The sequence below is a fragment of the Melanerpes formicivorus genome, unplaced genomic scaffold (assembly GCF_026170545.1).
Source record: "Melanerpes formicivorus ecotype bairdi unplaced genomic scaffold, bMelFor1.0.p_v2 SCAF_9, whole genome shotgun sequence".
NCBI classification, from domain to species: domain Eukaryota; kingdom Metazoa; phylum Chordata; class Aves; order Piciformes; family Picidae; genus Melanerpes; species Melanerpes formicivorus.
Genome location: NW_027142361.1, coordinates 22,740,901 through 22,765,317, shown reverse-complemented (window position 1 = coordinate 22,765,317; position 24,417 = coordinate 22,740,901). Strand labels below are relative to the sequence as shown.

General features: G+C 46.0%; 1 non-coding gene across 1 annotated transcript; it reads right to left on the bottom strand.

The window, feature by feature from the left end:
• Positions 1-17,471: 17,471 nt before the first annotated feature.
• On the bottom strand, positions 17,472-17,635 carry LOC137443532 (U1 spliceosomal RNA). The gene has a single exon (XR_010987914.1). It is a non-coding gene; the product is annotated as a U1 spliceosomal RNA (small nuclear RNA).
• Between the last annotated feature and the right edge of the window lie 6,782 nt (positions 17,636-24,417).

Below are 24,417 nucleotides of genomic sequence, written 5' to 3'. Positions count from 1 at the left end.
AAGAGGGTGTATCACCTTTGGAAGAGAGGGGAGGCAACCCACAGAATGTTTAAGGATGTTGCTAGGTCTTGTAGGAAGAAAATTAGGGAGGAAAAAGCACATTTGGAGCTTAAACTGGCCTCTACTGTGAAGGACAACAAAAAGTCCTTCTATAAATACATTAATAGTAAGAGGAAGGGGAAGGACAACCTCCACTCCTTGGTGGATACGGAGGGGAACATTGTAACAAAGGATGAGGAAAAGGCAGAGATACTTAACACCTTCTTTGCCTCAATTTTTACTAGAATGGCAGAACGTCTTCCTGACAGCTGGCCTGCAGAGCTAGCAGAAGGAGCCAGGGAGCTGCACAGTTTCCCTATGTTCCATGAGGCGGTGGTTGGAACTCTCCTTAGCAGCTTGGATCCCCACAAGTCCATGGGACCAGATGGGATTCATCCTAGGGTGCTGAGAGAGCTGGCAGATGAGCTGGCCAAGCCACTCTCCATAATTTTCCAGCAGTCCTGGCTCACTGGCGAGGTCCCAGAGGACTGGAAGCTGGCCAACGTGGTGCCCATCCATAAGAAGGGCCGGTTGGATGAGCCAGGGAATTACAGGGTGGGTTGGATTGGTTGATGGGTTGGACACGATGATCTTGAAGGACTCTTCCAACCTGGTTTGGTTTATTCTAATAAAGTCATGGATGACTTGTGTGATAGCATCCATGGAAATGTCTATGGATCTGTCACAAGCCCATTGGTATGTTGCATCTCTGCCTTGATGTCCTGATGAATCATGTTCCCACCGAGCTAAGAATATCTCACCTCGGTGTTTCCAGTCGAGATCGAGATTAGAGTCCATGTCTACTTGAGAAACTCTTACTGCTAAATCTGCCTGATGGTTGTGTTGCTGTTCCTCAGTGGCTTTGTTCTTAGGAATGTGTCTCGGTCCGGAGACACTGTTCTTTTAAATATTCCCTTGTTGTGAAATTAGAGGCACAAATGAAGCCAAAATATCGACAGCGAGAGTATTTATTACATAAATATAGTGGACATAAGAAGGGGAGAGGGAGAAAATAGAGAGGGAGAGAGAGAAGAGAGAGAGAAGAGGAATTATATTACCACACCCCTCACCCCCCAAGACAGTTTGAGTCTGTGGAGGAAAGGTGCTGCAGGAGATGTTGGGTCTGTAGAGAAACGGTGCTGAGGCTCTGGCTGCAGAAGAGCTGTGGTCCTCTGGGCAGCCACTTTTCTCCGGAGCAGCATTGTCCCGTCTTTCCCTTCTCAGCAGCATGGTCTGTCCCCTGTGTTTTCCTTCATCTCCATTTTTCTCCCCACAAGCCAGTAGTTGCTCAAGTCTTTTATACAGTTTTTAGTCCTTAGGTATGAATCCAAGTATTGTCCCTAATGAAGCCCCAAAACAGATAGCTTTCGAGAAATAATGGGTTAAAACATAGAATGTGAAGCAATTGAAGGAAGCACAAACCACATAGAGCAATAAATCGGCTGAGGCCTGGGACACTGTGACAGAAAAAGGAGATAAGTGATAAGAACTGACGGGGTAATCATGATTCAGAGCCAACAAGGTCGAACTGACCCTAAGAGCCTTGTCAAGTCAGTGGAACCAAGCCAGGCACACCGGGAATTGACCAAATTAGGAAAGGAGTTCAAAAGTTTAAGAGAGGAAGACTCATCAGGAGACCCCTGCCCATGATGAAGGCCACCGGAACGACCACCAAGAAGATCCTCAAAAGAGATGTCCCCGCCCACGCTCCGCCTACACCACACCTCTTATGAATATGTATGCAAAGATATGATTATGTATATGATCTGATGCAATACTACATCCAAAACTGTATAAAAGACATGCTTTTGTTACGGGAAAGGCAGAAATCCATTTAGTGATTTCTCCAACGCGTTGCTAATAAAAATACCTCCTGTCTATCTGACTTAAACTGAGTCTCTTAGGCAGTTATTCTCGCCTTTTGGGGCAAAATTCGGCATCACTCAGGAATTCCAGGGGCAGGAAATAATCCTTAGGGATTTGCCATAGTAGAGACTCTATTTACCACATCCACTGGAATGTGTTGGTGTCCATCCTGCCACTGCACTCCCAGAAATTGAATCTCTGTGGTAGGTCCTTTCACCTTGTCTCGATTGATGGCAAAACCTGCATTCAGAAGAACGTCAATGATTTTGTTACCCTTCTCGAAGACTTCCTCAGCAGTTTTACCCCAGACGATGATATCATCGATGAACTGGATGTGTTCTGGAGCACCGCCTTTCTCCAGAGCATCGTGGATCACTGCATGACAGATGCTTGAGCTGTGGATCCAGCCCATTGGCAGTCTGTTGAAAGTGTACTGGATTCCTCTCCAAGTGAAAGCAAACTGAGGCTTGCATTCCTCTGCTATGGGAATAGAGAAAAATGCATTTGCAATGTCTATGGTAGGATACCATTTGGCCTCTTTGGATTCCAGCTCATACTGGAGTTCCAGCATGTCTGGTACTGGTGCACTCATGGGCGGTGTTACTTCATTCAGGGCTCGGTAGTCGACCATCAGACGCCAGTCTCCATCCTGCTTTCGCAGAGGCCACACTGGACTGTTGAAAGGTGAATGAGTTTTGCTGACGACTTTCTGACTCTCCAACTGACGAATCAGATTCTGAATGGGCAACAAAGAGTCACGTTTGGTTCTGTATTGTCTGTGATGCACAGTCTGGGAAGCAACCGGCAATTTAATGTCCTGTATCTTGTGTTGTCCCACAACTGCAGATTCATCAGAAAGCTCGGGTCTGGCAGACAGCTTTAGTTTTTGTCCATCAATTTCTATAGAAGCTACTCCAAAAGCCCAGAGCAACCTTGGATAAAGATAAGCACTAATCCTGCATGAGGCCTACTGAAATTCTTCTTTCTTAAAAACTGCCTTTTTCTCTCTTTCTAAACCTGTTTGGGAAAAAAGGGAGGCAGTGGGAGAGACGGGGGTACAGGGGGGGAACCCTCCTCTGTCAGGAGGAGGGAATTTCATTCCTGTATTTATTTTTTTTTCCCTTGCTGTATATTTCTGTACATATATTGTAAATACTGTATATATTGTATATCTAACCTGCCTTTCCGCATTGCTTGTAAAATATAGCATTCCTTCCGCTTCTCCGGCTGAGTTCGCTGTGTTTTTTTTTTTCCCTCTTTGTGGGGGAGAGAATGCTAGTCCTCCTCTCTCAACCCACGACACTATCTCATTATAAATTCCCTTGAAGTCAAGCAAGACCACTACTCGTCCCTTTGGCACTCTCTCTGATTTTAGAACTACATTATATTCTTATTCTGGGTGAATTTACGCACATTCTGAGCCTTTGATTTGAATCTATTAATTAGGCCTTTGTGAGAGACTAAAAGTTGGATCTACTGGTGTGACTCAACAAAGATAAAATCACTTGCTGCTTGCCCAGACAATAGCTGGTATGTGTTGGGCAGAGCCACTGGAAGGAAGGTACAAAGATCATGTAGGAATACTGTCTACCAATCCTGGATGCAACTCACCTTGCAATTGCATCATGATAACACTGGACTGCAGCTGGCCTACAACAATGGCCCAAGGACCCAGCCACCATGCTTTCAGGACAAGATAATCTTCACCCATCAAGTACCGTGGAAAGAGTGACACAATGGATTCAGATTTCCTGGGGAACAATATGATTTCCTGGCCCCGGAATTCCTGCGGGACAACACTTGGACTCATACCTAAGGACTAGAATAAACTGCTAGAATAAACCAAACCAGGTTGGAAGAGACCTTCAAGATCATCGCATCCAACCCATCAACCAATCCAACCCACCCAAACAGCTAACCCATGGCACCAAGCACCCCATCAAGTCTCCTTCTGAACACCTTCAATGACGGCGACTCCACCACCTCCCCGGGCAACCCATTCCATAGCGCAATCACTCTTTCTGTATAGAACTTCTTCCTAACATCCAACCTGAACCTCCCCTGGCGCAGCTTGAGACTGTGTCCTCTTGTTCTGGTACTGGGTGCCTGGGAGAAGAGACCATCATCAGCCTGTCTACAACCTCCCTTCAGGTAGTTGTAGAGAGTGATAAGGTCACCCCTAAGTCTCCTCTTCTCCAGGCTAAGCAGCCCCAGCTCCCTCAGCCTCTCCTCATAGGGCTTGTGTTCCAAACCCCTCACCAACTTTGTTGCTCTTCTCTGGACTCGTTCCAGCAAGTCAACATCCTTCCTAAACTGAGGGGCCCAGAACTGGACACAGTACTCGAGGTGTGGCCTAACCAGTGCAGTGTACAGGGGCAGAATGACCTCCCTGCTCCTGCTGGCCACAGTGTTCTTGATGCAGGCCAGGATGCCATTGGCCCTCTTGGCTGCCTGGGCACACTGCAGGCTCATGTTAAGCCTACCATCAACCAGCACCCCCAGGTCCCTCTCTGCCTGGCTGCTCTCTAGCCACTCTGACCCCAGCCTGTAGCACTGCATGGGGTTGTTGTGGCCAATGTGCAGAACCCGGCATTTGGATGTGTTAAATCTCATGCCGTTGGATTCTGCCCATCTGTCCAGCCTGTCGAGGTCCCTCTGCAGAGCCTCTCTACCCTCCAGCAGATCAACTCTTGCCCCCAGCTTGGTGTCGTCAGCAAATTTACTGATGATGGACTCAATGCCCTCATCCAGATCATCAATAAAGATGTTAAAGAGCACAGGGCCCAGCACTGATCCTTGGGGCACACCACTAGTGACTGGCTGCCAGCTGGATGTGGCACCATTCACCACCACTCTCTGGGCTCGGCCCTCCAGCCAGTTCCTAACCCATCGCAGTGTGCTCCCGTCCAAGCCATGGGCTGACAGCTTGGCCAGCAGTTTGCTATGGGGGACGGTGTCAAAGGCCTTGCTGAGGTCCAGGTAGACTACATCAACAGGCCTCCCCACATCCACCAGGCGGGTCACCTGATCATAGAAGGAGATCAGGTTGGTCAGGCAGGACCTGCCCTTCCTAAATCCATGCTGGCTAGGCCTGATCCCTTGGCCATCCTGTAAGTGTTGTGTTATTGAACTCAGGATGACCTGTTCCATGATCTTGCCTGGCACTGAGGTCAGGCTGACAGACCTATAATTCCCTGGCTCATCCAACCGGCCCTTCTTATGGATGGGCACCACGTTGGCCAGCTTCCAGTCCTCTGGGACCTCGCCAGTGAGCCAGGACTGCTGGAAAATTATGGAGAGTGGCTTGGCCAGCTCATCTGCCAGCTCTCTCAGCACCCTAGGATGAATCCCATCTGGTCCCATGGACTTGTGGGGATCCAAGCTGCTAAGGAGAGTTCCAACTACCGCCTCATGGAACATAGGGAAACTGTGCAGCTCCCTGGCTCCTTCTGCCAGCTCTGCAGGCCAGCTGTCAGGAAGACGTTCTGCCCTTCTAGTAAAAATTGAGGCAAAGAAGGTGTTAAGTATCTCTGCCTTTTCCTTATCCTTGGTTACAATGTTCCCCTCCGTATCCACCAAGGAGTGGAGGTTTTCCTTCCCCTTCCTCTTACTATTAATGTATTTATAGAAGGACTTTTTGTTGTCCTTCACAGTAGAGGCCACTACTGGCTACTTAGAAGAAAAACGCTGAAGGAAAACACAGGACAATGCCGCTGAGAAAGAAAGCACGAGAGATGGGAAAGGCCGGGACAATGCTGCTCCGGAGAAAAGAGCCCATGGAGCCTGGAAGAAGCAGACTGAACCCTATCTCCGTGTCCTAAGTTACAGTATCACAGTATCACAGTATAACTTAGGTTGGAAAGGACCTCGAGGATCATCGAGTCCAACCTATCAACACAGACCCCATGACTAGACCATGGCACCAAGTGCCACGGCCAATCTCCTCTTGAACGCCTCCAGGGACGATGACTCAACCACCTCCCTGGGCAACCCGTTCCAATGACGAACGACTTGCTCGGTGAAGAATTTCCTCCTCACCTTGAGTCTAAACCTCCCCTGGCGCAGCTTGAGACTGTGTCCCCTTGTTCTGGTGCTGGTTGCCTGGGAGAAGAGACCAGCCCCTTCCTGGCTACAACCACCTTTCAGGTAGTTGTAGAGGGCAATAAGGTCTCCCCTGAGCCTCCTCTTCTCCAGGCTAAACAATCCCAGCTCCCTAAGCCTCTCCTCATAGGGCTTGTGTTCAAGGCCTCTCACCAGCCTTGTTGCCCTTCTCTGGACACATTCAAGGGTTTCGATGTCCTTCTTAAACTGAGGGGCCCAGAACTGGACACAGGACTCAAGGTGCGGCCAGCCAAAGCAGAGTACAGGGGCACAATGACCTCCCTGCTCCTGCTGGCCACACTATTCCTAATACAGGCCAGGATGCCATTGGCCCTCCTGGCCACCTGGGCACACTGCTGGCTCATATTCAGGTGGCTGTCGATCAGCACACCCAGGTCCCTCTCTGTTTGGGAGCTCTCCAGCCACTCCGACCCCAGCCTGTAGCTCTGCATGGGATTGCCGCAGCCAAAGTGCAGCACTCGGCACTTGGACTTGTTGAATGACATCCCATTGGACTCTGCCCATCTGTCCAGTCAGTCGAGGTCCCTCTGCAGAGCCTTTCTACCCTCTAACTGACTAACATCTGCCCCTAACTTGGTGTCATCTGCAAACTTGCTGATGACTGACTCGACCCCCTCATCCAGATCATCGATGAAGATGTTGAAGATGACAGGGTTCCGCCTGCTGCAACTCATGGAGCTGAAGAGGCTGCCCAGAGGACCACATCTCTTCTCCAGCCAAAGCCTCAGACTCATCTCTACAGACCCAACATCTCCTGCAGCACCTTTCCTCCTCAGACTCAGACTGTCTTGGGGGGTGAGGGGTGCGGTAATATAATTCCTCTTCTCTCTCTTCTCTCTCTCCCTCTCTATTTTCTCCCTCTCCCCTTCTTATTTCCACTTTATTTATTTAATAAATAGTCTCGCTGTCGATATTTTGGCCTCATTTGTGCCTCTAATTTCCAACACAGGAATATTCAAAAGAACTGAGTCTCTTTCCCTCTCCGGACCGAGACAGCCTGTCACACTGCATCATCTTTTGGATCAAGTCAATAAGGGTGAGCTTTTTCATTGACTACACATGAGGAAATGTTGATCCTTTCTAAGACACAATCCTTTCTTCCCTTTTTTATAAAAAAACCTGATTGATGTCTCTTGCTTACTCCTGTCTTTGAGTCAAGTTACTTCTTCATCTGGCTGCACTGGATGACAGAGGGTGAGTATTTCAGACAAAGCCCTGTCTCTTTCTTCTCTGAAAGTGAAGTACAAAATTGGAGAGTTTTTGAACTCAGTCTGTCTATCCTTTTCTCTTCTTATAAAAGTGAATAAGAAATGGAACAGTTTCTGGTGACCAGTCATCTTTATATTATTTCTGTCCTGTACCACCACACAGCACTGCTTCTCATTGTTAATGAGGCAGGACAGCCCAGTCTACAGATCTGATACCTTTGCCTTGCCAGTAGATGATTTGCATTTATGCAATTTGAAGCAACAAAGCCAAAGAAAGGCTTGACACAAACCTGTGCTATTTCCACAGCTGAGTTTTAAGGACCTGAAAGAATTATTCTGCCTTTTCTAGATGTTAAATTTATCTTGAACAATGCATAAATGTCTGTCACTGGTAGAATTTCAATAGCTTCATTGCTGTACACCGTGGTGTGGCAACATGATTGAGGGCAGGAATGACACACAGGAAAAGTCTGTTTTGCTTTGGATTTTAAACACATTTTCAATGCACTTTAATTTCTTAACGCTCAAGGAGCTTATCTAAATATAGAAATTAGAAACAAAGGTCTGTGTAGCTGAACCTCAACTGGTCATCTCCGACCAGGAATAGAGGTGAATATTTTAGGGACAGCATAGTAATGAAGTTAGCAGACAGTGAGCACAATATACTGGCTCTTGGCTGAACAAGGTTTTTAATTTCCTGTTTAATAGCTTTCCATGAATTTCTCTTCCAGGAACTTCTTCAGTCTAACCCTGTAGGCTTTTAGGATCCAAAGCACTCTGCAGCAAAAATAAAATATTCACTACTCAGTTATATTCTGTGTGAAGAATCACCTCTGGTAGTAAAGCTGTACTGGTAAATTATGCTGTAGGTGGTTGGGAGCATTTCTGTGTATACACAAAGAAATATACTTCTCCACTGACCATCTCTTGATTTTTAGAGAATTATCACTTCTATGTGAATGAATCAATGCCAGCAATATCCTTTCATGCCAGCAATATCCTTTCCTCTCTTCCTTCTAGTTTTAATGCGCAGTTAAAAAAAAGAGATATATCATGTGTTAAATCTCATGCTGTTGGATTCTGCCCATCTGTCCAGGTCCCTCTGCAAAGCCTCTCTACCCTCTAGCAGATCAACTCTTGCCCCCAGCTTGGTGTCGTCAGCAAATTTACTGATGATGGACTCAATGCCCTCATCCAGATCATCAATAAAGACGTTAAAAAGCATGGGGCCCAGCACTGATCCTTGGGGCACACCACTAGTGACTGGCCACCAGCTGGATGTGACATCATTCACCACGACTCTCTGGGCTCTGCCTCCAGCCAGTTCCTAACCCAGCTCAGGTTGCTGCATAGATTAAGCATAGATCAAAGAAGAAGAGGCATTCCTCTGGGTCAGCCCCAGAGACGTCTAGTGATGCGGAGAGTGGAGAATCTGTGTCGGTTAAAGATAAAGTTTAAAAGTCAATTGGAAAAGCTGCTTTGAACAGTTTTGTTGCTGATTCTGGCAAGCTGCCAGGGGCAGCGGCAGCTGCCAACATGGTGCCTCCCCCTCCTTCTTCTTCTTCGGCCATTAACGAGGCAAGGTCATTTCCTCCTCCTAGCACAGCAGGACCAGAAGCCACTCCCACAGCAGCTGATCTGTCTCAAAACCTGTCAGCTTCTGTCAAGGTGGCTGTAAATTCAAACACAGCTCCAATTAAGCAAGTAGCAGTTTTAAAGACTAGAAGTGGAAAGACCAAAGCTGATCCAGGAGCTAATGGAGGAGAAGAGCAGGAGACTGATCCTGGTGAGGGACCCTCTAGTAGAAAAGATCCTGCTGAGGAGAAAGAGGAGGTTTGTTTTGAAGATCTAGCTGAACTAGTGAGATCAAAACAGGACAAAGATGCAGCTAGGACAGGAGCTAGCAGTGGTGGTTCTCAGCTTAAAGAGATCCTTAGGAGAGTGACAACAGGATTATGGGGACAACAAGTTGAGGAAGATGTGGTAGATGGACAGGGAGATGACATTTCTGAATGTTCTTCACCTCGCGAAGAACTTAGAAACATCCATAAAGATAACATCAGAGCAGATAAAAAGCCAGTTCTATCTTGGCTTAGTAGATGTTATGATACAGGTGCTCCAGCTCTAATAGTTGGAGACAAGTCAGCAGCTCAATTAGGAACTCTCTCAAGGGATAATGGAATAGATAGACATCTAGGCAAGGCTCTCTGTAAGGCCAATCTGTGGATACGCCTTTTAATGGCAGTCACCCTGAGATACCCTACCCGAGATGATCTTCCATGGAATCCTAAGCCCTGGACTACCATAGATGAGGGAATTAAGCGCTTGAGAGAATTTGCTGTTAGAGAGATACTCTATGGTGACCATGAAACTCTGAATCCTGATGATATTCCTGTGGGTATTGGTCTTGCTAAAAAGCTCATCAAGCTTGCTCCTTCTAATTATGCAAACATTCTGGCAAGCAGAATTGTGTCAAGAAATTATGGTGGAGCTTCTCCTACGGTTAGCCAATTTGCTGATCAAATGGGAAAATTGGAGGATAGCATGACACGTGTTTCCTTGGTTTTAGCCATTGAAACTCAGTCTGGAAAAATTGAGAATTGCATGAAAGAGCTGAAAGATTCCATATCCCAATTGGCACAAAGAGATAATTCCAATTCTTCCTCCAGGTGGATACAGGTTTCATCTGTGAGGAATAGACGCCCTCCAAGGAGGTAATTCCAAAACAGATCAAATCAAAACAGACCACCAAGGCAGTCACGTAGGACTATTTGGATAATTCTGCGTGATCAGTTTGGTGAGAACATGAACAGATGGGATGGTCAACCAACTTCTAATCTTTTCAGGAGACTAAAGGAATTGCAAAGTGGCAGAACCCGAGGTAGCAATGTCAGAAGGGTAGCTGTTACTTCCACAGTTCCCCAGAACAACTACAATAGCTCCAACAGCGGCTCCAGCTATAACACTGCACACTGTGCTCGATGCACTTGTAGGCATGTTCCCCATAACTAGGGGGGCCCTGCCTTCCGCCAGGGGGAGGAGAGGGATAATAGAGATAACAGAATCTATTGGAATGTGTATATCCAGTGGCCTATAACTACACAATTTCGGAAGTACAGGGCCTTGGTTGACACAGGAGCTCAGTGCACCATAATGCCATCAAATTATCAGGGATCAGAGTCTATAACTATTCTGGGAGTCACTGGTGGATCTCAAGAGTTAAGTAAGGTGGAGGTTAATATAAGTTTAAGTGGTAAACAATGGAGGAAGCATACAGTTGTGACCGGACCTGACGCACCTTGTATTTTGGGAATTGATTTTCTGACAGAAGGGCGTTTCAAAGACCCTAGAGGTTACAAATGGGCTTTTGGAGCAGCATCTGTAGAAATTGATGGACAAAGACTGAAGCTATCTGCTAGACCTGAGCTTTCTGATGAATCTGCAGTTGTGGGACAACACAAGATACAGGACATTAAATTGCCTGGATGGAGACTGGCGTCTGACGGTAGACTACCGAGCCCTGGATGAAGTAACACCACCTATGAGTGCAGCAGTACCAGACATGATGGAACTTCAGAATGAGCTGGAATCCAAAGAGGCCAAATGGTATGCTACCATAGACATTGCTAATGCATTTTTCTCTATTCGCATAGCAGAGGAATGCAGGCCTCAGTTTGCTTTCACCTGGAGAGGAATCCAGTACACTTTCAACAGACTGCCAATGGGCTGGATCCACAGCTCAAGCATCTCTCATGCAGTGATCCATGATGCTCTGGAGAAAGGTGGTGCTCCAGAACACATCCACTTCATCAATGATATTATCGTCTGTGGTAAAACTGATGAGGAAGTCTTCGAGAAAGGTGACAAAATCATTGACGATCTTCTGAATGCAGGTTTCACCATCAAGCGAGACAAGGATAAAGGACCTACCAAAGAGAATCAGTTTCTGGGGGTACGATGGCAACATGGACGCCGACATATTCCAGTGGCTGTGGTAAATAGAGTCTCTACCATGGCAAATCCCACAAACAAGCAAGAAACCCTAGGTTTCTTGGGGATAGTGGGATTTTGGAGACTGCACATTAATGGATACAATCAGATTGTGAAACCTCTGTATGATGTGACTCGAAAGAGAAACAGTTTCCACTGGGGACCTGAACAACAAGCAGCCTTTGACCAGATAAAGCACGAGGTAGTTCAAGCAGTGGGTCTGGGACCTGTCCAAGATGGTCCAGACATTAAGAACATTTTGTACACGGCTGCAAGTGACAATGGTCCAACCTGGTGCTTGTGGCAAAAAGCTCCAGGTGAGACACGTGGACGACCTCTTGGTTTCTGGAGTTGAGGTTACAGAGGTTCAGAGGCTAATTATACTCCAACAGAAAATGAGATTCTAGCTGCCTATGAAGGAGTAAAAGCATCTTCTGAAGTAGTTGGAACTGAATCACAACTTCTCTTAGCTCCCAGATTACCAGTTTTGAATTGGATGTTCAAAGGCAAAGGTTCCACACCACATCATGCCACAGGCTCAACCTGGTCTAAGTGGATGGCTCTGATAACACAGAGAGCTCGAATGGGAAATCTTGAGAGACCTGGTCTAGTGGAGGTGATCTCAAGTTGGCCTGAAGGTACCAACTGTGCTAAACCTCCAGAGGTGAGAGTCACTCGTGCTGAGGAAGCTCCTCCTTACAATGACCTTTCTGATGACGAAAAGAAATATGCTGTGTTCACAGATGGTTCCTGTCATCTCGTTGGAAATAAGCGGAGGTGGAAGTGTAAGGTGAGATATTCTTAGCTCGGTGGGCTCATGATTCGTCAGGACATCAAGGCAGAGATGCAACATACCAATGGGCTCGTGACAGATCCATAGACATTTCCATGGATGCTATCACACAAGTTATCCATGGCTGTGACATTTGTGCTGCTATTAAGATGGCAAAGCGAATTAAGCCCTTGTGGTATGGTGACAGATGGTTCAAGTATAAGTATGCTTAAGTTTGGCAGATTGACTATATCACTCTACCACGTTCTTGTTCTGGTAAGCAATACGTGCTTACTATGGTAGAGGCAAACACTGGATGGTTGGAAACTGCACGCAACACCATCTCGGTCTGGAGGGACAGATCCTGTGGAGACACGGAACTCCAGAGAGGATTGAGTCAGATAACGGAACTCATTTCAAGAACAATCTTGTAAAGAACTGGGCAAAAGAGCATGGTATTGAGTGGATATTCCACATTCCTTACTATGCACCAGCTGCAGGGAAGATTGAATGCTACAACGGTTTGTTGAAGACCACTCTTAAAGCCATGGGAGGTGGATCTTTGAAAACTGGGAAAAACATTTAGCACAAGCTACCTGGCTGGTAAATAGTAGAGGTTCAGTGAATCGAGCTGGACCGGCACATTCAGATCTGCTACAGAAAGTAGGAGGTGATAGAGTTCCTGTTGTTAGAGAAAAGAATCTGTTAGGTAAAACTGTTTGGGTATTTTTGCCCTCAGGAGAGGCTAAACCTGTCCGAGGGGTGGTTTCCGCTGAAGGTCCAGGTCACACTTATTGGGTAATGCAAGAGAATGGTGAAATTCAATGTATTTCACAAAGAAATTTAACTTTAGCTGAAAGAGTTTCATTTCAAAATGTTGTACAGGAAGAATCAACGAGGAATCTATGGTGCACGAACCCTGAGAACCCTGAGAGCCCTGAGTCAACTAAGAGACCCTGAGAATCCCTGTTTTCCTTTTCTTTGCTTCGTCAGCAAAGAAATGAACTGTTTTCCATTTTTCTAATTTCCTGATTTTCTTGGACTGTTGAATCATCTACATCTGAAGATAGCCAGAATGGACTATGAACTTTACTTACGAACTGTAAATATTGTTTTAGATTGGATGTATCGTATGAACAGCCAATGAAATTGTTTAGATGGGGTGGACTGTGACCGTTTGAGGCTGTATCTTTTAGAAAGGGACAGTGCTGGGTCACTCTGGCTGAATGTTTTGGAATAATAACAAAAACAATCAGATATTCTAAACTAATTTCATTGGTAGATTGGTAGAATGCAGTTTTCAGTTTTAGCGCAGCTGGAATTTTTTCTCAGTTCGTCCCTTTCCTTCTGTCTTCCAGCTTGCCTGCTTCTGGGCTCCTTGCCAGAGCGACCTTGAATAGATAAGCAACTAATCCTACTAATAGGCCTACTAGAATTCTGCTTTATTATAACTGCCTTTTTCTCTCTTTCTAGCCCTTTTTGGGAAAAAATGGAGGTAGGGGGAGAGAAGAGGGTACAGGGGATGAACCCTACTGCGGAGGAGGGAATTTCGTTCCTGTATTCTTTTTTGTTTTTTTTACTTTGCTGTATATTTTTGTATATATATTGTAAATACTGTATAAATTGTATATCTAAGCTGCTTTTCCACATTGATTGTAAAATATAGCATTCCTTCTGCTTCTCCGGCTGAGTTAGCTTTGGTTTTTTTTTCCTCTTTGTGGGGGAGAGAAAGCTAGGCCTTCTCTCTCAAACCACCACAACACCTACCAGGAGAGGAGCTGCCAACACTCATCTTTTACATAATGGACCCATGGTTACAGCAGTGTCCTGAGAAGCTCAGAACTGCAGTTGCAGAGCAGTTTTAGCCTGAGAAAGGTTTCAACCTCCTCTTCCCATACCCTGCAACAACACAGTGTATCCAAACCATGCGGGGTGGAGAGGAAGGAAATTCCACTCTTTCTGTCAGGCAGGCCGTGAGCAACCACTTAGAGAGCCACAAGGAGAGCAGACCTGAAGAAAGGCATATTGTGGTTTACTGGTTAAGAGTCATAGCCAGGAAAGGGGAAGAATGAATTTTTCCTTCTGCATTTCCAAACTGTTTGAGATAGCCAGGATTCATCAGTTGTTTGCTAAATGGCTAAGATAATCCACCCTGTTCTTTGGTAAGCTGGACCAGATGAGATCTTATTGCTGCCTACAACTACCTGAATGGAGGTTGTAGCCAGGTGGGGGTTGGTCTCTTCTCCCAGGCAACCAGCACCAGAACAAGAGGACACAGTCTCAAGCTGTGCCAGGGGAAGTTTAGGCTGGATGTTAGGAAGAAGTTCTTCATGGAAAGAGAGATTGCCCATTGGAATGGGCTGCCCAGGGAGGTGGTGGGGTCACCATCACTCAATGTGTTTAGGAAGAGACTGGATAGGGTGCTCAGTGCTATGGTTTAGTTGATTAGATGGTGTTGGGTGATACATTGGACTCGATGATCTCAAAGGTCTCTTCCAACCTGGTCTATCCTATCCTATCCTATCCTATCCTATCCTATCCTATCCTATCCTATCCTATCCTATCCTATCCTATCCTGTCTGTCCTGAAGCAAAAGGTGTACTTGCAGTAAGGTGTTCTGCCTGCTTAGTTAGCTGTTACCTAATGGCAGAATACTTGCTGCAGGACAATCTGGGAGCTGATATTTAGCCAATTTAAACAAAAGGTTCAAGCTTGAACATAGAAAATTTCACCTCAACATGAGGAGAAACTTCTTCACAGTGAGGGTGATGGAGCACTGGAACAGGCTGCTCAGAGAGGTTGTGTAGCCGCCTTCTCTGGAGATTTTAAAACCCACCTGGTTGCATCCTTGTGTGGACTACCCTAAGTGATCTTGCTGTGGCAGGGAGGTTGGGCTGGATGATCTCTGGAGGTCCTTTCCAACCTTTAATGTACTGTGACCATCTCTTTGTGCTATCATAGAATCACAGAATCAACCAGTTTGGAAAAGGCCTCAGTGATCATGAAGTCCAACCTATTACCTTTATTAGAATAAACCTTTATTAGAATAAACCAAACCAGGTTGGAAGAGACCTTCAAGATCATCGTGTCCAACCCATCAACCAATCCAACCCACCCAAACAGCTAACCCATGGCACCAAGCACCCCATCAAGTCTCCTTCTGAACACCTTCAATGACGGCGACACCACCACCTCCCCGGGCAACCCATTCCATAGCGCAATCACTCTTTCTGTATAGAACTTCTTCCTAACATCCAACCTGAACCTCCCCTGGTGCAGCCTGAGACTGTGTCTTCTTGTTCTGGTACTGGGTGCCTGGGAGAAGAGACCATCATCAGCCAGTCTACAACCTCCCTTCAGGTACTTGTAGAGAGTGATAAGGTCACCCCTGAGTCTCCTCTTCTCCAGGCTGAACAACCCCAGCTCCCTCAGCCTCTCCTCATAGGGCTTGTGTTCCAAACCCCTCACCAACTTTGTTGCTCTTCTCTGGACTCGTTCCAGCAAGTCAACATCCTTCCTAAACTAAACTGAGGGGCCCAGAACTGGACACAGTACTCGAGGTGTGGCCTAACCAGTGCAGTGTACAGGGGCAGAATGACCTCCCTGCTCCTGCTGGCCACACTGTTCTTGATGCAGGCCAGGATGCCATTGGCCCTCTTGGCTGCCTGGGCACACTGCAGGCTCATGTTCAGCCTACCATCAACCAGCACCCCCAGGTCCCTCTCTGCCTGGCTGCTCTCCAGCCACTCTGACCCCAGCCTGTAGCACTGCATGGGGTTGTTGTGGCCAATGTGCAGAACCCAGCACTTGGATGTGTTAAATCTCATGCCGTTGGATTCTGCCCATCTGTCCAGCCTGTCGAGGTCCCTCTGCAGAGCCTCTCTACCCTCCAGCAGATCAACTCTTGCCCCCAGCTTGGTGTCGTCAGCAAATTTACTGATGATGGACTCAATGCCCTCATCCAGATCATCAATAAAGATGTTAAAGAGCACAGGGCCCAGCACTGATCCTTGGGGCACACCACTAGTGACTGGCTGCCAGCTGGATGTGGCACCATTCACCACCACTCTCTGGGCTCGGCCCTCCAGCCAGTTCCTAACCCATCGCAGTGTGCTCCCATCCAAGCCATAGGCTGACAACTTGGCCAGGAGTTTGCTATGGGGGACGGTGTCCAAGGCCTTGCTGAGGTCCAGGTAGACTACATCAACAGGCCTCCCCACATCCACCAGGCGGGTCACCTGATCATAGAAGGAGATCAGGTTGGTCAGGCAGGTCCTGCCCTTCCTGAATCCATGCTGGCTAGGCCTGATCCCTTGGCCATCCTGTAAGTGTTGTGTTATTGCACTCAGGATGACCTGTTCCATGATCTTGCCTGGCACTGAGGTCAGGCTGACAGGCCTGTAATTCCCTGGCTCATCCAACCGGCCCTTCTTATGGATGGGCACCACGTTGGCCAGCTTCCAGTCCTCTGGGACCTCGCCAGTGAGCCAGGGCTGCTGGAAAATTATGGAGAGTGGCTTGGCCAGCTCATCTGCCAGCTCTCTCAGCACCCTAGGATGAATCCCATCTGGTCCCATGGACTTGTGGGGATCCAAGCTGCTAAGGAGAGTTCCAACCACCGCCTCATGGAACATAGGGAAACTGTGCAGCTCCCTGGCTCCTTCTGCCAGCTCTGCAGGCCAGCTGTCTGGAAGATGTTCTGCCCTTCTAGTAAAAATTGAGGCAAAGAAGGTGTTAAGTATCTCTGCCTTTTCCTCATCCTTGGTTACAATGTTCCCCTCCGTATCCACCAAGGAGTGGAGGTTGTCCTTCCCCTTCCTCTTACTATTAATGTATTTATAGAAGGACTTTTTGTTGTCCTTCACAGTAGAGGCCAGTTTAAGCTCCAAGTGTGCTTTTGCCTCCCTAATTCTCTTCCTACAAGACCTAGCAACATCCTTAAACATTCTGTGGGTTGCCTCCCCTCTCTTCCAAAGGTGATACACCCTCTTTTTTTCCCTCAGTTCCATTAAAAGTTCATGAACCATCCAGGCTGGCCGTCTGCCCCGGCGGCTCATCTTCCGGCACATTGGCACAGCCTGTCCCTGAGCCTTCAACAATTCTTCATTGAAGTAGGTCCAGCTCTCCTGGACCCCTTTGTTTCTAAGGGCTTTATCCCAAGGAACCCTCTGAATTAGTTCCTTGAGTAACCCAAAGTCTGCCCTCCGGAAGTCCAGAGTGGAGGTCTTCTTGCCGCCCCTCTTGGCTTGACCAAAAACCGAGAATTCAATTATCTCGTGGTCACTGGACCCCAAACACCCTCCAACCACCACATCGCCCACCAGTCCTTCCCTGTTGGTGAAGAGGAGGTCAAGCATAGCCTTGCCCCTGGTAGGCTCTCGCAGCACCTGGGATAAGTAGCTGTCCTCCATGCATTCTAAGAACCTTCTAGACTGTCTCCTCTCTGCCGTGTTGAGTTCCCAGCAGAAAAAAAACAGGGGAGAGCGCGAACGCAGTCCCCCACTACCACAAATTATGCAGTCGAGTTTCCCGCATTTGGGGAAATCGCAGGGGTCAGCACACCCGGAGTGCAAAGGATGAGCCTCGCCCTGGGAAAACCACCTGCCTGATCATGGTGTCTCCCCTGCCAGGTAAGTATTACCTAACACCGAGTGAACATGGCTTCAAGTGCCACATCCAATCCCCTCTTGAACACCTCCAGGAACAGGGACTCCACCACCTCCCTGGGCAGCACATTCCACTGGATGATTACTCTTTCTGTGAGGAACTTTCTCCTCATAACCAGCCTAAACTTCCCCCTGCACAGCTTGAGACTGTGTCTTCTTGTTCTGCTGGTTGCCTGGGAGAACAGACCAACTACCACCTGGCTACAACCTCTCTTCAGGTTGTTGTAGACAGCAAAAACGTCCCCCCTGAGCCTCCTCTTCTCCAGGCTAAAGAGAAGAAGGTTAACAGTGAAGTTAAAAGTGAAGAGAAACCATCAAATATTTGTACACACTTAGTCCTCACATGTATTTGATAAAAATAGCTTGTATCTTATTTTCAAAGGCAGAACAGACTTTGGACCCCATTTTGAATAATTTGGGTAAATGAAAATATTGATTAATGATTAACTAAATGAGCAGCATCTGTTCTTAGAGCATAGAATCTTGGGAAGAAGAACAGGCAGTCAGGGAATTAAAACTTCCCGGACACAACCTGCGTGGCAAAGGAAAAAGGTTTATCTGCACAGGTGGCACAGCCTAGCATTTCTTAGCTTCACTTCAGCGGTTTCTCTGATGCTCTTTTAATGTTTGTATTTAAGCATGGATGGGCACTTATGCATGTGCATGTGGAATGGAACAGAATGGGCATAAATCAGTTTCTTTTCCCTTGCAGGCCATAAAAGACTCTGTAAACACACATTGCTGTTGTAAAGACTCATAATTTGTGTTCCGGGAATATTGCAGGACAGATTTCCAGCAATAATTTTCCACAAGTGTTCAGAGGGATAACTCTAAACTGTAGCCATTGAAAATGTCCTGTGCTCATTTCCAATGTTTTAATATTTTTTTGCTGTTTTTTTTTAATTAGAGTTAAAAAAAAAAAGGTTTGTGCTATGTGAGCATAAAAGCATTACATTACTTCCCTGCTTCCTGAAGTAAATTTACAGTATAATGGATGATAAAGTTGTACATTTTGTTTCTTTTTCACTTTAGTTCTCCTGGAAGTATTGCTTCTGAGAGTACAAATTAAAAACAAAAACAATCAAACCCCCCCAAAAGGAAGAATCTCTCACTGTGAACTTCTGGCTTCAATTTGGTAAAAAATTGGAATGGAATGGAATGGAATGGACCTTTGAGATCATCAAGTGCAACCTATCACCCAACAACATCTCATCAACTAAACCATGGCACCAAGCACCCCATCCAGTCTCTTCTTAAACACATTGAGTGATGGTGACTCCACCACCTCCATGGGCAGAGCATACAAATGGCCAGTCTCTCTGTGAAGAACTTCTTCCTAACATCCAGCTTAAACCTCCCCTGGTGCAGCTTGAGACTGTGTCCTCTTGTTCTGGTGCTGGTTGCCTGGGAGAAGAGACCAACCCCCACCTGGCTACAACCTCCTTTCAGGTAGTTGTAGACAGCAGTAAGGTCTGATTAAGTTGAAGATGTCCCAGGTGGTTGCAGGGGATTAGACTAAATGAACTTTAAGGGTCCCTTCTAACCCAAAACATTCTATGATTCTATGACTTTTTTTTCCACTATATATTGTACATGGTTTGGCTATTTCACATTATTTTTCTCATTGTGAACATCACAGAGTCACAGAATGGTAGAGGTTGGAAGGGACCCCTAGAGGTTGGAAGGGACCCCTAGAGATCATCTAGTGTGACCCACATGAAGCAAAGAAAGGAATAATTGAAGTGTTACAACATTCAGAGTAAACACTTTCTCTAAAAGAAAAAGTAAGCACAACCATCAGTTGTCTGGTGACACATAGTTGTCTTCAGATCTTCTCCTTGAAATTACAAGATAATTTCCACAGCCCATCTTGCTTCCATGAAGCGGTCCCCATTCATTTTTCTTGCACTTTGAGATTCACCTTCAAGGAGATTCACCTTCAAGGAGATTCACCTTCACATCTGACCTTTTTTTTCTCTTTTGTGTAGCTAGCACCACCTGAGTTAATCAACTAGACTCCCTTGGCAGGCAAGAGAAGAAACTGATGTTTGAGTCTCTGGCTGCTTTCATCCTAAAGTGTAACCTAAAAGAAATCAGATCTTTAAAGTCCTTGGTTTTACTTGGTCGCAGCTAGGGTTAAACTCAGTTGCCTGCATGTGGCCCTGTAGCATAAGGTACACAAGCTGACCTCATGTTGATCCTGTGTCACACCTGGTAGTATAATTTCTTGGATATTTTAGAACATTTTCACAGCATTGGACATCTAAGCATCAGGAAAGGCGTGAAACTCTTTGTAGATCCCAGTGAGTTACTTAGCTAGCTAAAATACAGAAATACAGAATTAACCAGGTTGGAAAAGACCTTTGAGATCATCAAGTCCAACCTGTCACCCAACACCATCTAATCAACTAAATCATGGCACTAAGTGCCTCATCCAGTCTCTTTTTAAACACTTCCAGTGATGGTGACTCCACCACCTCAGTAGGTATCTAGACACCTTTCCAGCTATCCTTTCCCTTTGAATGTACTGACTGGAGTTAAAACTAATATTTATGTTTCCTGAAAGCTATGGAGTTATCTGATGCTTTCAATAAGGATCTCAAGGTTCACCAAAAAGCCTGAGCATTAAGAAAGCCAGTTGCGAAGAATGGGTTACATGTAACTAGGCACTTGTGAAGAAAACATGATGACTTCTAGTCCTTTTCAGAGCTTTCTGTAAAGTGCTAAACCTCAAATAGATTCCTTTACAGGTAAAAGTTGAGAGCCCAGACCCAGACCCTCACCTCCCCCACAGCTGAAAATTAAAGCTTCTGAGGTTCTCCTGGTTTGTTTCTCTATCTACATGAAGAAAAGAGGAATGTAGTTTTTTTTATTCTAACAGCTCTAGACAGATTCAGCTTGTGTGAGCTTACACTGTTGTGTAAATCCCTACATTCAATGCCTGTGTGGTGCTTAGTGGCCAGGTGGGGTTAAACCATGATGATCCTCCAGGCATCCTTTATAATCAGTGGACAGAAACAGCCATTTGTGGATTTTGGTTTGTTGTTGTTGTTTTTCCTTTTATTTTCTTTTATCTTCTTTTTTTTTTTCTTTTTCTTTATCTTTTTTTTTCTTTCTTCCCCCCCCCCTTTTTCTTTCCTTCCTTCCTTCCTTCCTTCCTTCCTTCCTTCCTTCCTTCCTTCCTTCCTTCCTTCCTTCCTTCCTTCCTTCCTTCCTTCCTTCCTTCCTTCCTTCCTTCCTTCCTTCCTTCCTTTCTTTTCTTCCTTTCTTTCCTTTTCTTTTCTTTCTTTTCTTTCTTTTCTTTCCTTCTTTTTATTTTTCTCTTTCTTTCTTTCCTTCCCCCCCCCCCTTTTTTTCTTTTGGTGTGTTTTACTGTGTGTTGCTTTGGCTTTGGTTTTGCTTCAAAAAATGAGATTTATGCAATCATACCAACATTTTCTATAATCCAAGCATCTGAGAGATTTCTTCTTTGAAGACCTGGCACTAGTTGGTGGTGGAAACTTGGATTTCCTCCCCCCTCCTTCTCTGTGCCACAAACCTGCAGATGCCAAATCTGGCATTTGCATCGATGACAAGTGTATTTCCTTGCCAGCTTGTTTCACTGAAATTGGCTCCTGCTGGGAGGATCTGCTCACAAACTTGTTATGCTGGCACCTGACCATTTTTTGGGTACTATCTTTAACATGGCACATCTGTTACACATACTCTTTAGCTGGCTCAAAGCACCACGTGATGGACTGTCCTATTTTATGGAAGTTATCCATCCTTGACACACTCTTGGGTACACAGCTCAGCAATTCCAGTCTTGGTTACACTTGACAACCCAGGCTGACATTAGCAATCTTGTCTCAATTCCCCCTCCCTTTCATGAGGAGTAATCACAGTTGCCTTCCTCATCCGTATGGCTAAAACACAAGGCTAAGTCATATGGTTGTCGAGTTTGAGACATATTGGGTCTGTTTGACAACTCTTTTTTTTTTTTTTATCCAAGGCTTTCTAAGTAGTGCAGAAAATTCCACTGCAATTAATTCTGAAAATGCTAAGGGTTTATTAACTGTGAAAGCTCTGAAGGGAAAGTAAAAAAAAAAAAAAAAAACAAAAGGATTTTCCGGATTCCCTTTATTTAAGCTCCTATAATTTCCTTCAGAATGGAAATGAGATCAGTGGTTGCAGAAAGGCTGGGAGATGCTTCAATTTCACCCTTGGTTGTACCTGATTTGATGGGAATTTGGGAAGCTTGACCGATTTATACTAATTATTCTTTGGCAAGGAGGTCTTGATGTCAAGGATTATTGATATTAAAATTAGAATAGAATAGAATAGAATAGAATAGAATAGAATAGAATAGAATAGAATAGAATAGACCAGACCAGGTTGGAAGAGACCTTCAAGATCATCGCGTCCAACCTATCATCCAACACCACCTAATCAACTAACCCATGTAACCAAGCACCCTATCAAGTCTCCTCCTGAACACCTCCAGTGACGGCGACTCCACCACCTCCCCGGGCAGTCCATTCCAATGGGCAATCACTCTCTCTGTGTAAAACTTCCTCCTGACCTCCAGCCTGAACTTCCCCTGGAGCAGCCTGAGACTGTGTCCTCTTGTTCTGGTGCTGGCTGCCTGGGAGAAGAGACCAACCTCTGCCTGTTTACAACCCCCCTTCAGGTAGTTGTAGAGAGCAATAAGGTCACCCCTGAGTCTCCTCCTCTCCAGGCTAAGCAGCCCCAGCTCCCTCAGTCTCTCCTCATAGGGCTTGTGTTCCAAGCCCTTCACCAACTTCGTTGCCCTTCTCTGGACTCGTTCCAGCAAGTCAACATCCTTCCTAAACTGAGGGGCCCAGAACTGGACACAGTACTCGAGGTGTGGCCTAACCAGTGCAGTGTACAGGGTCAGAATGACCTCCCTGCTCCTGCTGGCCACACTGTTCTTAATGCAGGCCAGGATGCCATTGGCCCTCCTACTTCAGCAAGACACAGGCTATTTAGCTTTAGAATCATAGAATCAGTCAGGGTTGGAAGGGACTACAAGGATCATCTAGTTCCAACCCCCCTGCCATGGGCAGGGACACCCCACACTAGATCAGGCTGGCCAGAGCCTCATCCAGCCTGGTCTTAAACGCCTCCAGGGATGGGGCCTCCACCACCCTTCTGGACAACCCATTCCAGGGCTTCACCACTCTCATGGTGAGGAACCTCTTCCTCATGTCCAGTCGGAATTTCCCCACCTCCAGCTTCATTCCATTCCCACTAGTCCTATCACTACCTGACATCCTGAGAAGTCCCTCCCCAGCCTTCTTGTAGGCCCCCTTCAGATACTGAAGAGAGTAGTAAGATGATCATGTATTTCAATCCATCTGAGGCCAAGAGAAAAGATGAGGGAAACTGAGTCACCAGTGGTGACAGGTTGCACTTGATGATCTTTGAGGTCTCTTCCAACCTTGGTGATTCTGTGATATAAATCTGTTACATATTTGCATATAAAGTCACTGAGTGTTGATACACATACACACATGCTGGTATCTGTGCCCACACTTCATTTACTATGCATCTACATAATTATATGTTAGGTCACATATGCTTCTGGGTATAAATATGGGGATGTTTAGATGGTGATAGAACAGAATAAATAAAGAGCTATGTCACTGTATCATGTGCATATCACTCCTTCATTCTGCCCTGCCCTACAAAACTTTCCTCTTCTGTGCCTACATGGACTCATTTCAGCTCTGCAAATTCTTGTACTACTTCCCAGTATTTATTACTCATTAAGAAGAAAAAAAAATCTAGCCATATAAAAACCTCTTCTCTCTTCTGTGTGTGGATTTCCTACTCTGCACAAGCCCTTGGAAAGCAAAATTGAGTCCTGAAACAGTCCTAAGCATGCCAAAATATTTACAATCAATTATCCTTCAGCCCTGGAGGGAAAGAAAGGGGAGAGTCACACTTTGTTTTTTTTTCTCCTTTTCTCCTTTTTTTCTTTTTCTTTTTCTTTTTTCTTTTCCCAGAGGTCCTTTGTACTTGTTTCTAATCTAGGAAGAATCCAGTGTAATAAATTTAAAACATAAAAATATTATGTTACAGAAGAATATTATGTTACAGAAAGCTGCCATTGGCCCATGTGTGAGAATTCAGTTTTGCATCTTCTGTACTCTCTGCTCAATAAATACTTAGAGGCTTAGAGGCTGGTGCAGTCAAAAGAATTTTGGGTTTTTTGATATTGGGAAACTTTACACTGCACCAGGCCAGCTGGCAACAGATAGAGTACATCTGTCCCAGAGAAGGGGAAAGATCACTGTATATGAGAACGGACTGTCCCCCAAAGATAAACAGATCCTGGGTAGGGAATTGGCGGGTCTCATCGACAGGGCTTTAAACTAGTTTCGAAGGGGGAAGGGGCTGAAAAGAGTCCTCTCAGACAAGAGTCTGGGGGCGACAAGCTAGAGTTGGAGGTGAAACCAGCAGCCCAGCTGAAGTGCATGTACACTAATGCACGAAGCATGGGTAACAAACAGGAGGAGCTGGAAGCCTTGATGCAGCAGGAAAATTATGATATAGTTGCCATCACAGAGACGTGGTGGGACGACTCACACGAATGGAGCGCTGCAATTGACGGTTACAAGCTCTTCAGGAGAGACAGGCGAGGAAGAAGGGGTGGAGGGGTGGCCCTTTACATCAGGAAGGCACTAGATGCCATTGAGATGGAGACTAGGGACGATCGGGTTGAATGCTTGTGGATAAGAATTAGAGGGAA